The sequence below is a fragment of the Oratosquilla oratoria genome, chromosome 36 (assembly GCF_046742065.1).
Source record: "Oratosquilla oratoria isolate Oo_2021 chromosome 36, ASM4674206v1, whole genome shotgun sequence".
Taxonomy (NCBI): Eukaryota; Metazoa; Arthropoda; class Malacostraca; order Stomatopoda; family Squillidae; genus Oratosquilla; species Oratosquilla oratoria.
Window position 1 is genome coordinate 11,044,854 of NC_134812.1, and position 12,500 is coordinate 11,057,353.

Consider the following 12,500-nt stretch of genomic DNA (forward strand, 5'->3'; position numbering starts at 1 on the left):
TTCCATCCCCACCACGACACATACACAGGCTAAATGTGGCGGCACACTAGGCTAGCATGCTACTTGCTTTTGCTACTTGCTTTTGCTACTTGGTTTGAGTAGAAATGACCTCGGTTACAATATTCTAGACTTTCGTAAGAATATCTAGACAATGTGTCTAACATTCGTATTCTAAGTTAAACTTCTCTTAGTTCGTCATTACAAAGGACTACAAAGGCGGAGCATACCGACAGGAGACCTTTTGGTCGATATCTAGGTCGGATACGAAAAAAAAATCATAATAATAATAGAATAATAAATAAAAACATTCAGCTTCTCACAATAATATGACGCAAAGAGTAAATTGAAATTTTGGAGGTAAAAAAAATCGTCACCGAAGTCGTTTCTACCCAAACTAAATAGCAAAAGCAAGTAGCATGCTAGCGAGAAATGCCCAGTGTGCGGCCACGTTAAGCTGTGGTCACGCCACCAGAGCCAATTTCAACCACAACCACAAACTCCACCTCTAACATGTGTTTGTTCCACCACAACGCTGTGATCCAACACGAACACCACAAAAATAATAAATAAATAAATGAATAAATAAATAATAATAACGATAATTATAATAATGATAATAATAATAACAATAATAATACATACATATACCAAGGGATTTTTCCACCTTACAAGGGAGGTAGCCAAAGTCAAAAGGCATAAATCCACTCCCACACATTTCATACCCACCCATTCCACTCCCATGCATAAAAAGGAGAAGGAGAAGGAGGAGGAGGAGGAGGAGGAGGAGGAGAACAAGAAGAACAAGAAGAACGCGAAGAAGTAGAAGAAGAATCCCAGAACATCTGTGGAAGAGGAAGGAGGGGAAGAAGGACAGAGGACGAAGATATGGATGAAACTGAAGAGGAGGGGGAGGGGGAGGGGGAGAGGGGAAAATGGGACATGGAAGGAGTGGGAAGGGGTGTAAAGGGGGAGAGAATGGAGGGGGAAGGGGAAGGAAAGGCAAGGAGAGGGAAAGGGGGAGAGGCAGGGTGTGGAGGAGGGGGAGGGGGAGTTAAGGGAAGGGAGAGGGGGAGGGGAAGGGAGAGGAAAGGGAAAGAGGGGAGGAGATGGAGTGGGAGGAGGAACAGGAGGGGGAGATGGGAGAGAGGGAGTAGGAGGGGGAGAAGGTGAGGGAGAATGTGGGGAGAAGGTGGAGGAGAGGGAAGAGGAGGGGAAGGAGGAAGAAGATACAGAACAGGAAAGCAAAGAGTGGAAGAGGTAAAAGCGGAAGAAGATGAAAAAGAGGAGAAAGAGGAAGAGGAGGATAAGAAGGAAGAGGAAAAGTAGGAGGAGGAGAAAAAGGAAGAGAAGGAAGAAGAGAAAGAGGAGAAGGATAAGGAGGAAGAGGAAAAGTAGGAAGCGGAGAAAAAGGAAGAAGAGAAGGAGGATGAGGAAAAGGAGGAAGAAGAAAGGGAGGAGGAGGAGGAGGAGGAGGATAAGAAGGAAGAGGAAAAGTAGGAAGAGGAGAAAAAGGAAGAGAAGGAAGAGGAGAAAGAGGAGAAGGATAAGAAGGAAGAGGAAAGGTAGGAAGAAGAGAAAAAGGAAGAAGAGGAGGAGGATGAGGAAAAGGAGGAAGAAGAAAGGGAGGAGGAGGAGGAGGAGGAGGAGGAGGAGGAGGAGAAAGAGGAGGAAAGAGCGAGAGCAAAGGAAACGAAATTGTGGGAAAAAGAAAAATATCAAATATGTCAACATCAAAGGGAAAAGAGGAGAGAGGCTGAATGCGGTTTGAGAGAAAAGGAAGAGAGAGAGAGACAGAGACAGAGAGAGAGAGAGAGAGAGAAAGAGAGAGAGAGAGATAGGCAGAGAGGGGGGAGAGAGAGAGAGAGGCAGAGAGGCAGAGAGGGGGAGAGAGAGAGAGAGAGAGAGAGAGAGAGAGAGAGAGAGAGAGAGAGAGAGAGAGAGAGAGAGAGAGAGAGAGAGAGAGAGAGGCAGAGAGAGAGAGAGGCAGAGAGAGAGAGAGAGAGAGAGAGAGAGAGAGAGAGAGAGAGAGAGAGAGAGAGAGAGAGAGAGAGAGAGAGAGAGAGGCAGAGAGAGAGAGGGAGAGAGAGAGATAGAGATAGACAGTGACAGAGAGATAGGCAGAGACAGCGGCAGTGAGATAGATACAGACAGACAGACAGACAGAGACAGAGAGAGGAGAGAGAGAAGCAGAGAGAGAGAGAGAGAGAGAGAGAGAGAGAGAGAGAGAGATAGGCAGAGACAGACAGAGAGACAGAGAGACAGAGAGAGAGAGAGAGAGAGAGAGAGAGAGAGAGAGAGAGTCTGTGGTAAGAGAGGTGATAGAAGGGACACACAAAAGGCAAGAACGAAAAGGAAAAGTTGAGGGAAGCACTAAGCAAACGAAGAGGAAAAATAGATATATCAAAGTAAAGTTAGGAATATACAAAGGGGAGAGATGACCGGGCAAGAGAACACGGAGAGGAGGAGGGAGGGAGAGAGGAAGAGAGGGAGGAAGAGGAAGATGGGTGAGGAGGGGTGGAGAGGAAAAGGGGAAAGAGGAGGAAGAGAGAGAGAGAGAGAGAGAGAGAGAGAGAGAGAGAGAGAAAGAGAAAGGAAAAGAGAGGGAGAAAGGAAGGTGGGAAGAGGAGGTAGAGTAGGAGGGAGGGAGAGAGAAAGGGGGGAAGAAGAGGGAGGAAGAGGAGGAAGGCAGAGAGAGAGAGAGAGAGAGAGAGAGAGAGAGAGAGAGAGAGAGAGAGAGAGAGAGAGAGAGAGAGAGAGAGAGAGAGAGAGAGAGAATCAGCAGTGGTGACGGTACTACTCATGACAGCACCAATGGTGATGAAAGCTGTGACAGTCGTGATGACAAAAACAATGGTGGTGACAGTGATGGTGATGACGGTAGTGATGGTGTTGGTGGTATCGGGGGAGACGGCGGTGGAGGTGTTAGTGGTGGTGGTGGTGATAAGGGTATTGAAGTCAATGGCACCATTGACTTGACACCAACGATGCCTCAAGGGAGCCCCGGTTGTGACGTGTGGAGGGAAGAGGGGAAGGGGGGAGGAGGGAGGAGGGAGGGGGTAGGGGGAAAGGGGGGACAGCCCACGCGTGCTTGGGGACACAATGGTCGCGGCGCATAATGAAGATGCAACTGTGCCAACTTCGAAGAACACTATCACCATAAATGGTACCGAAAGAAGGCATGAGAGGGAGGAGAGGGGTACACAAGAACTGTACCTTTCACAAAGTGCACACACACACACACACACACACACACACAAACACACACACACCATGTATACAAAATTTAATGACAAACCGTTTAACTGTATAGGAAAATGAAAAAAATATATACGTTTTGAAAAGTGATGTAGCCCAAGTCAGTACACACTGTAGCCAGCCAAACACCGGCGCCCCACCTCTCCCTGTCCTTTGTCTACATATTCCTCTTTCAATTACGATTAAGACAGAATCCGAAGGAACGAGACAGGTCCAATTACGTCGTTTCTTTACTGAATTGGGAACAATGACAAGAGTAGGGGAGCCAAGGGCTGCTGTTGCAAATTATATATTTTTATATAATGTGAAGAATCACAAAAATCTTTCAAAAATAAGATAGTTATGAGTGTCGACTTTTTGTAATAAAGCAAAGGGATTAACTTCATAAACATTTTATTATTATTATCATATCTTGGCACCAGGAGGTGCCAAGATAAGAGGGAGGGAGGAGGGTGGAGGGGAGTGGAATATATAGGAAATGTAATGGGTGAGAGTGGTTTCTATGCCTTTTTCTTTTTGGCTACCCCATGTGTAAGGGGGAAAAGCCTTTGGTATATGTAATATTATTATTTTCTTTTTTATTATTATTATTTTAAACCTTTTTGGTAGGGTGGAATTTGGGAGGAAAATTAACTTTTTCCGGTGTAAAATCACTATGGAAATATATATATATATATATATATATATATATATATATATATGTATGTATATATATATATATGTATATATATATATTTATATATATATATGTATATATATATATACATATATATATATATATATAGATATATATAATAATAATAATAATAATTCCGACTGTCGTCCCTGGATTCGAACCTGAGCTCGTGAATTCTCACTGCCGTCGCCTTACCGACTGAGCTACTGACCCTATGTATATATTCTCAACAAAAATACATAGAATGTATTTAATGTGCTAGGGCGGGGGGGGGAGGTGTTTTTACTTTCCTCCAGCAAATCAGATTCCTTCGCGAAAGCCGCGGGCTGCAAATCTCCTCCAACAGTCGGAGGAAAAATAGCCCAGTGTGATAACCCCGTGAAGCCTGCCGGGCCGCTGACAAGCTTGGCAGTTGTGGGGGGTTGAGCCCTTGCCGGGGTGGGCGGGTAACAAGGCGAGCATTCACGGGCACTTGCATTCGTCCAGGGGGCTGTTACTCTTGAGGCGCACCTGCTTTTTATGAGATTCTGTTGCTTTCAACCAAGACAGTTGTTTCCACGTGCTAACAAAACACACATAAATACACATACACATACATAAATACTCGTACATACACACATACACACACACGCATACATGCACACACATGCGCATACACACACACACACACACACACTAAACTTTACTTGCGGTCTGACTAATTCTGAGGCAAGATGTGGTAAAAGAAAGCAAATGCGAAATTGACAAATTGAACTCTTCAGCAAGCTTTGCATTACACCACTCCTGAGCATAGAGGCTCTAAAGCCACGTAAGAAGGATTTGTATACAACTTGTTTCATAATACATATTTTCTCATTACATTTCGAGCGTGTCTCTCTGGTTTCGCTCACACCAGAGCATCTGTTCCTTCGAAGATACGATACATTCTGAACACCACCGAAAACTAAACTTTTCGTAAGCGAAACTTGAGGTTGCCCATCATCTTGACAACTCAGGATTTTATTTGTCCATTGCTTCGTTTAAACTCGGCGGGAAGACCTCAAGAACTTTATTCTGTCTAATGTCAGACGATTTCATTCAGTGCCGTGGAACCTCACTTCACTGTGTTGAAACCAGTTTCACGCCGCAAAAATTCGTCTTTTTTTTTTTTAATTAATCCTTTTGTGTCCGCAGATTTAAAAAAAAATTAACCTTCTCTACGGAAGTAAAAGTGGCCGCACACTAGGATTTTCTCGCTAGCATGCTACTTGCTTTTGCTACCTCGTTTGAGTAAAAACGATTTCGGTGACGATCTTTTGTTTTTCAAAGTTCCAAATTTCAAATTACTCTTGCGTCACATAATGAGAAATTGAATGACCAACTAAGAAAAGAAGTTAAACCTAAAATACGAATATTAGACACAAATTGTTGCGATGTCCTTACGGAAGTCTAGAATATTGTAACCGAAGTCGTTTCTACTCAAACCAAATAGCGAAAGCAAATAGCATGCTAGCCTAGTGTGACGCCACCTTTACACGTGTCCTTTCATTCACACACGGAAACCACAGCAGACCTGAATGCAAGTCCAAGGTTGCCGCATCTGTTACATATGAATGAATCTTACTCAAACGACACATTTCACGTTTTCTAGATCATCTAGTTTCGCGTTTCGAGTGTATAAATCATTCTTGATAAGCTTCTGCGCCCTTTATTTTATTTTACTTTATTCTATTTTATTTTATTTATTTATTTACTTATTTCTAATTTATTTATTTTTATTTTTGTGGGGAGGGGGCTCTGACGTTTCCTTTAACACGTGTCTTCCTTCGAACAGGTGCTTCCTGTCACAGATGACACCTGTTCCGCGCCTCTCCATCGGTCTTTCCTCTGGCAGCACACTTGTTCTCATTTCTGCGCAGCACCAAGGACGCTGACATCACGAATGCGCATCCCACGCTACCCCACAGCACAGGCACAGCACACGCGCAGAACACCACAAACTCAGCACAGCACAAGTAACCGCCCACCGGACACTGCACACCCTCATCTCCGTCCTCCCGGTCCTATGGCCTCACTCCACCTCCTCGTCCTCCTCTACCCTTCCCTTCAACTTCGTTAAGGACGCCAGCAGGGAGCTACCTCTTGGGAAGGAGTTCGCAGAGTCTCGAGTTCGATGCGAGTAGAACTCCCGATGAGAAGGAGTCTGCAGAGCCAATACCTCGAGTCTTGACACGACGTAAGAAGAACGCCCAAGCACACCCCTAAACTGCCCAGGCAACCCTCGACCACCACAGCCGCCACCACAACAGTCACTGCCACCTTCTTCCTCTTCCTCTTCCTCCTCCTCCGCCTCTTCGCCCAAGCACGCGTCCTTTGCCGGTGCCCCCGGGCCGGCCGGTACCCGTCCCGTGGCCCATCCGGATGCAGTGGGTTTCTTCCAAGGCACTGGGTGGATCCCGAAGGCAAGGCGTATACGTTCAGCGTTTCTTAACCTTTTTCTGACCCTGAGGCCAACCCTATAAAGTCAGGTCCAGGCAGTCTGGCTCCCCTGAAATTCGGGTCTAAATAATCTAGACCCCCTGAAAGTAAGGGCTAAGTAATCTAGCTCCCCTATAATCAGGTCTAGGTAGTCTAGCACCCCTGTAATCAAATCTAGGTAATCTAGAACCCCTGTAATCAGGTCTAGGTAATCTAGAACCCCTGTAATCAGGTCTAGGTAGTCTAGCACCCCCGTGAATCAGGTCTAGGTAATCTAGCACACATGTAATCAGGCCTAGGTAATCAAACTCCTCTGTAATTAGGTCTAGGTAATCTAGCACCCCTATAATCAGGGCTAGGTAGTCTAGCATCCGTGTAAGTCAGGTCTGGGTAGTCTAGCACCCCTGTAAGTCAGGTCAACGTCCGATTACTAGAAGGATAAAGGAAAATGAAGAACCTCCATGTATACAGCACATCCCAAATACCCCCTAAAATTCACCTCAACACTCCCTAGCTTACGAAACGCTGGCGTAGAGGGAAGGGAGCTTCTCCCCTTAAAAGGGGTCCTGGTTGGCCCTTGAGGCTCCATCGCATCCTATAGGACCCCTCCAAGGTTGTCCGCAGGAATTTTTGTAGGCAGGGGGGCCAGAATTAAAGATATTATACATATATGGTTAATGGTATAAGGCTATATCAAGATACTTGAAATTGGCCACATAGGCATATATTTACATGATCTACATGAGTTGCATTTTGACTTTCATCAATCATACACTGTATTTTCCTTGCATTTTTTCCCATAAATTCCAGGGGGGGTCAAATGCCCCCCTTGGCCCCCCCCTGCGGACGCCCATGGACCCCTCTGACCCCCACCCTTGTCCCTCGGCTGTTCCTATGTTGACACCGTGACCTCTGCAGTCATCGTCTTTTCTTCTCTCTTTTCATCAATCTTCCGGGGTTGGCGTGGCCTTTCGCCTCTGTTCGGGCTTCACACATATGATTCTATTCACGCAAAGGGGAATTCCCGCCATGTCCACCTGCCGAGTTATTATTTACAACGAAGAAAAACGTCACGGCCTTTCTTGTGAAGTAATCTCATTTCCCCTGTGATTATTTTTTTTTTCTGAGAGGGACAAGAAAAAAAAAAAAAAAAAAAAGGAGGGGCATTGGTGTGCCTAAGGCACTGGAGATAAGCAAGAACCAATCAATTTCTATTGAGAAACAGAGACCCCTCAACTAACCACCACCACAACCACCACCATCTATCCACCGTACACCATCACCTATCCACCACCGCACACAACACACCATATCCACCATCCATTTATTCACCACCGCACATCACACGACCACTATCCACCATATACCATACACCACTATCCACTGATTTCTCAGGAAACGATATAGACATTCGAGGCGCCATGGAGGAGGAGGAGGAGGAGGAGGAGGAGGAGGAGGAGAAAAACAATAAAAAATAATAAAAATAAGATAATAAAATAATAAATAGAAATAACAAAATAACAATAATATAATGAATAAAAATAATAATAATAAATAATAAATAATAATAATAGATCGACACTTCAGGTCTCGCCGCACCAGGAAGGACTCGACCTGACGACCATAAGGACGTCGTGAGAAATATGTGACGGAACGACAAAAACCTTCTGGTTTCAGAATTGGCAAGTTCCTCTTCAGCGTCTTCGCCCGAAGAAAGTTTCGTTGTAGATCGACGTAAATAACCTTTGGTGTACCTCAGATGCACCGGGTTTTGGGCCCCCTTATGAGCATATTTTAATTTCAGTAAATATACAATAAACCAATGATCAATACTCCCTTCACAAGATTGGTTTCCTTTGGACCCCTTAATGAGCATATTCTAATTTCGGTAAATATTCGATAATCCTATGAACAATATTCCCTTCACAAGATCGGCTTCATTTGGTCACCCTAACGAGCATATTTTAATTTCGGTTAATATTCGATAATCCTATGGTCAATGCTTGCTTCGGCTGTGATACTGTGTTGGTTGAGGCTCGTGTCATCGTTAAAATGAAACACAGGGGGGTCTTCGACCTACGTCGTCCTCGACTTATGTCGTTTCGACTTACGTCGTTTTGATTTTACGGCGCTACAGAATGTACAATTTCATTTATAATTTTGGGGATTGTCCCCATTTTCAAGTTTGTTTTTTATTACATTTTCATTTTTGTAATTTTTTCTGTACTATGATTTTGTTCTCCCTTTCATTTCCCTATGGCCTTGTTCTGTTTCTTGATATATATATATATTTATATATATATATATATATATATGTATACATATAAATATATATATAAATATATACATATATATATATATATATATATATATGTATGTAATATATATATATATATGTATATATATATGGCATTAGGGCGTTTTTGGTTAACTGACTTGGGCTATGGTAACCCCGACTTACGTCGAAAACCGCCTTATGTCGGTCCGTAGGGACAGATCTCCGACGTAACTCGAGGACCCCTTGTCTTCCCAGTGTGGATTTCTCAATTCGACCTCTCATTAGGTTGCACTTGTTTTAGAAGACTGTCTTTGTTGCAGATCCTGTTTATCCTCCATTCGTTTCCCAACCACGTGTTCAGGAAAACATTCGCGGTAAGCCTGTGCAAGAGTGATGTACACAAGTCAAAAACACCGTTGAGATGGTCCGAGTTTTTTTTTTCAATATATACTCCTTTTTATTTCTTGCGTTTTTATTTTCTATGTTCGACGTTTCTGCCTGCGTCGTTAATTCTTTTCTAACTTTATTTTCAGTTTTCTTATATGTGACGTCAATATTTCCATTTTCCGTTTTCTGCATTTATGTTTGAGAAGAAGGAGTTTGAATGTGTTTGAGATGAGGTGTCTGAGAAGTATGGTGGGGGTTACTAGGCTAGATAGAGTGAGAAATGAGGAGGTGAGGAGGAGAACAGGGGTGAAAAAGGATTTGGGAGATAGGGTTGATGAAAGAATATTAGGATGGTTTGGACACATGGAAAGAATGAGTGAAGAAAGACTAGTAAAAGAGGTATGGAAGGCAGATGTGGAGGGAGTGAACATGAGGGGACGTCCTAGGATGAGGTGGATGGATGGAGTGAAGGGGGCTTTGGGGAAGAGGGGAATGTCTGTTGAGGAAGGAAGGGAGAAGACGGAAGACAGAGGTGAGTGGAGAATGGTTGTATATGGATGATGTTGTGACTGCATGAGGAGGAATGGGCGGGGGGGGTGGGGCGTGGGGTAGTATGTGTGAGTAAATTTTGACGCAGCCCGAAGGGATTTCTCCCCATCCTCTCCTTATATGCAAAGGGGGACGGAGAGGGGGGGTCGCCGATTGAATGAAGCGGCCTTGCTGTGGATGTGCTGTGTCTTGCGACACTGCTTCTGACCCAGGGCGGTGGGCAGGGTGCAGGGATGACCCGTCATCCAGGAGGTGCTCAGATGAGAGGAAGGGTGGGAGGGGTGTGGAGTGTATTTAGGGATGAAATGGGTGGGAGTGTTTTTATGCCTTTCCCTTTTTGGCTACCTCCCTTGGAAGGGGGAAAAAGCCTTGGTATATGTATGTATGTTTGACAAAAAAAAATCAATATTTTCATTTTAAGTGTCAAACTTTTTTTTCAAAGCTGATGGGAAGTGAGAAACCCCTGGCAGGTCAAAGTCCTGTCAGTTGCGGCGAGCAGCTCTCTCTCTCTCTCTCTCTCTCTTTTTTTTTTTTTTTGCCCGTCGTTGGATCGCCTCCCCGCCTAGCCAGGGCTATCGGGAACCAACTCACGACCACCTGCTCACGAGTTCGACACGGTATCCATGGGTTACCGCAAGGTCCTAGATCTTTTCTGCGGGCGAATCGCTGTTAAAGAAATGTTTAAAAAATCGTAAGGATTCGAACGGCCGTCACTCAGGACACGCGTCGAGAGATGTCTCTCCATTACACCAGACGCGATGACAACTCTTCCATGTCTTTGGCGAGCCCAAGGGCAGACTGCCCATAATGAGGCCAGGGAGCAATCTTTCCAGTGCATCACCACCAGTTGCCCAATCGGCTCAAGAATGCTTCGAGGAAAAGTCCCGGGAAAACAATTTTGCCCACTAAGATGAAGGGCGCACGCACGCACGCACACGCATACACACACACACACACATACACAGAACGAGAGAGGGAGAGAGGGAGAGCGAGAGAGAGGGAGAGGGAAAGAGAAAGAGAGGTAGGTAGGGAGGGAGGGGAGAAAGAGGGAGAGAGAGAAAGAGGGAGGGAGACAAGAGGGAGAGAAAGAGAGGAAGGGAGGGGAGACAGGGGAAACAGAGGGGAAGAGAGAGAGAGAGAGAGAGAGAGAGAGAGAGAGAGAGAGAGAGAGAGAGAGAGAGAGAGAGAGACCATCAAAGTCGTAATGAGCTTAACCTATCTACAACTGAATCAACCACCTTTGCCTCCTGAGCTTGGACATCTATGACTTTTTTTTAGTTACGAGGCGAGATCGATGCCCATCGAGCTCCGCTGGCTCTAATGTCCGAGGACTAGGATCGAACTGGAGAATGTTGGAACTACAATCGCTAAATCCTATTGTTGTTCTCAACATCCGTTTCGATGTTAACAGGTCGTGTCCAAAGGCACTTCTGTTGTTGTTGTTGTTGTTGTTGTTGTTGTTGTTGTTGTTGTTGTTGTTGTTGTTGTTGTTGTTGTTGTTGTTGTTGTTGTTGTTGTTGTTGTTGTTGTTGTTGTTGTTGTTGTTGTTGTTGTTGTTGTTGTTGTTGTTGTTCTTCTTCTTCTTCTTCTTCTTCTTCTTCTTCTTCTTCTTCTTAAGGTGCCGTAGACTTGTTTAGACATCTTAACCTACACTCAGGAAAGACGCAGAGATGTGGGGTGATCTAATAAAGGTGTTCAAATGGGTCAAGGGCTTTAACAAGGGTGACGCAAACAAGGTCATCATATTAAGACAACAGGGTAGGACTCGCAGTAATGGGTTTAAATTGGACAAATTTAGATTCAAGAAGGAAATAGGAAAGAATTGGTTTACTAATAGGGTGGTCAACGAATGGAATAGACTTAGTAACCATGTAGTAGTGAGCGCTGAAACTATCGGTTGTTTTAAGAAAAGGTTAGACAATTTATGGATGGGGATGACAGGTGGTAATGGACACGGAACTGGCTAGTGTACGCCTTATGGTCTCTTGAAGTCTCCTTCATCCTTATATTCTCACTTTAGTAGCACTTCTTTGGAGAAAGGAGTAGGAGGAGGAATGAGGAGGAGTAGGAGGGGAAGGTGGAGAGGGTTGAAAAGGAGGAGGAGAAGGAGGAAGATGAAGAGGGAGAAGATAAAGAAGATGAAGAGAAGAAGACGAGAGAGATGAAGAGACAGAGGATGAAGAAGAGGAGGAGGCAGTGGAAGAGGAGGAGGAGGAGGAGGAAGATATAAAGGAAGAAGATAAAGAAGAAAAAAATAATGAAGAGGACGACGAAGAAGAATAAGATGAGTACGACGGAGTGAGAGAGGAGGAGGAGGAGGAGGAGGAGGAGGAGGAGGAGGAGGAGGAGGTGGAGGAGGAGGAGAGGGGGAGGAGTAACCTGCACCCTGGAAATGAGGTTAAGGTGTGGGTAACCTACAGGTGTAACGAATGGCCAAAGCTTCAAGTGGATTAGACGGGGAAACACGTTTGAATGAATGTTGACACAACAGGGAGAGCCTGGTGGAAGGTGGTAGGTGGTGGTGATAGTGGGTAGTGGGGTGGTGGATGGTGGGTAGTGGTGGTGGTGAGTGGTGGTGGTGATGGTGGATAGTGGTGATGGTGGTAGGTGGTGGTGGTGGTACTGATGGTGGTGGTGATGGTAGTGGTAGGTGGTGGTGATGGTAGTGGTAGGTGGTGGTGATGGTAGTGGTAGGTGGTGGGTAGTGCTGATGGTGGTAGTGGTGGTGATGGTGGTGATAGTAGTAGTGGTGGTGATAGTAGTAGTGGTGGTGATAGTAGTAGTGGTGGTGGTGATAGTAGTAGTGGTGGTGGTGATGGTGGTGATGGTTGTAGTGGTGGTGATAGTAGTATGGTGGTGATAGTAGTAGTGGTGGTGGTGATAGTAGTGGTGGTGGTG

The 12,500-nt window shown here is 45.0% G+C and overlaps 1 protein-coding gene across 4 annotated transcripts in view; it reads right to left on the reverse strand.

The window, feature by feature from the left end:
• Positions 1–12,500, reverse strand: part of S6kII (Ribosomal protein S6 kinase II) — a 1,295,804-nt gene that overhangs the window by 362,082 nt on the left and 921,222 nt on the right. The gene's annotated exons all lie outside the window — the stretch shown is intronic.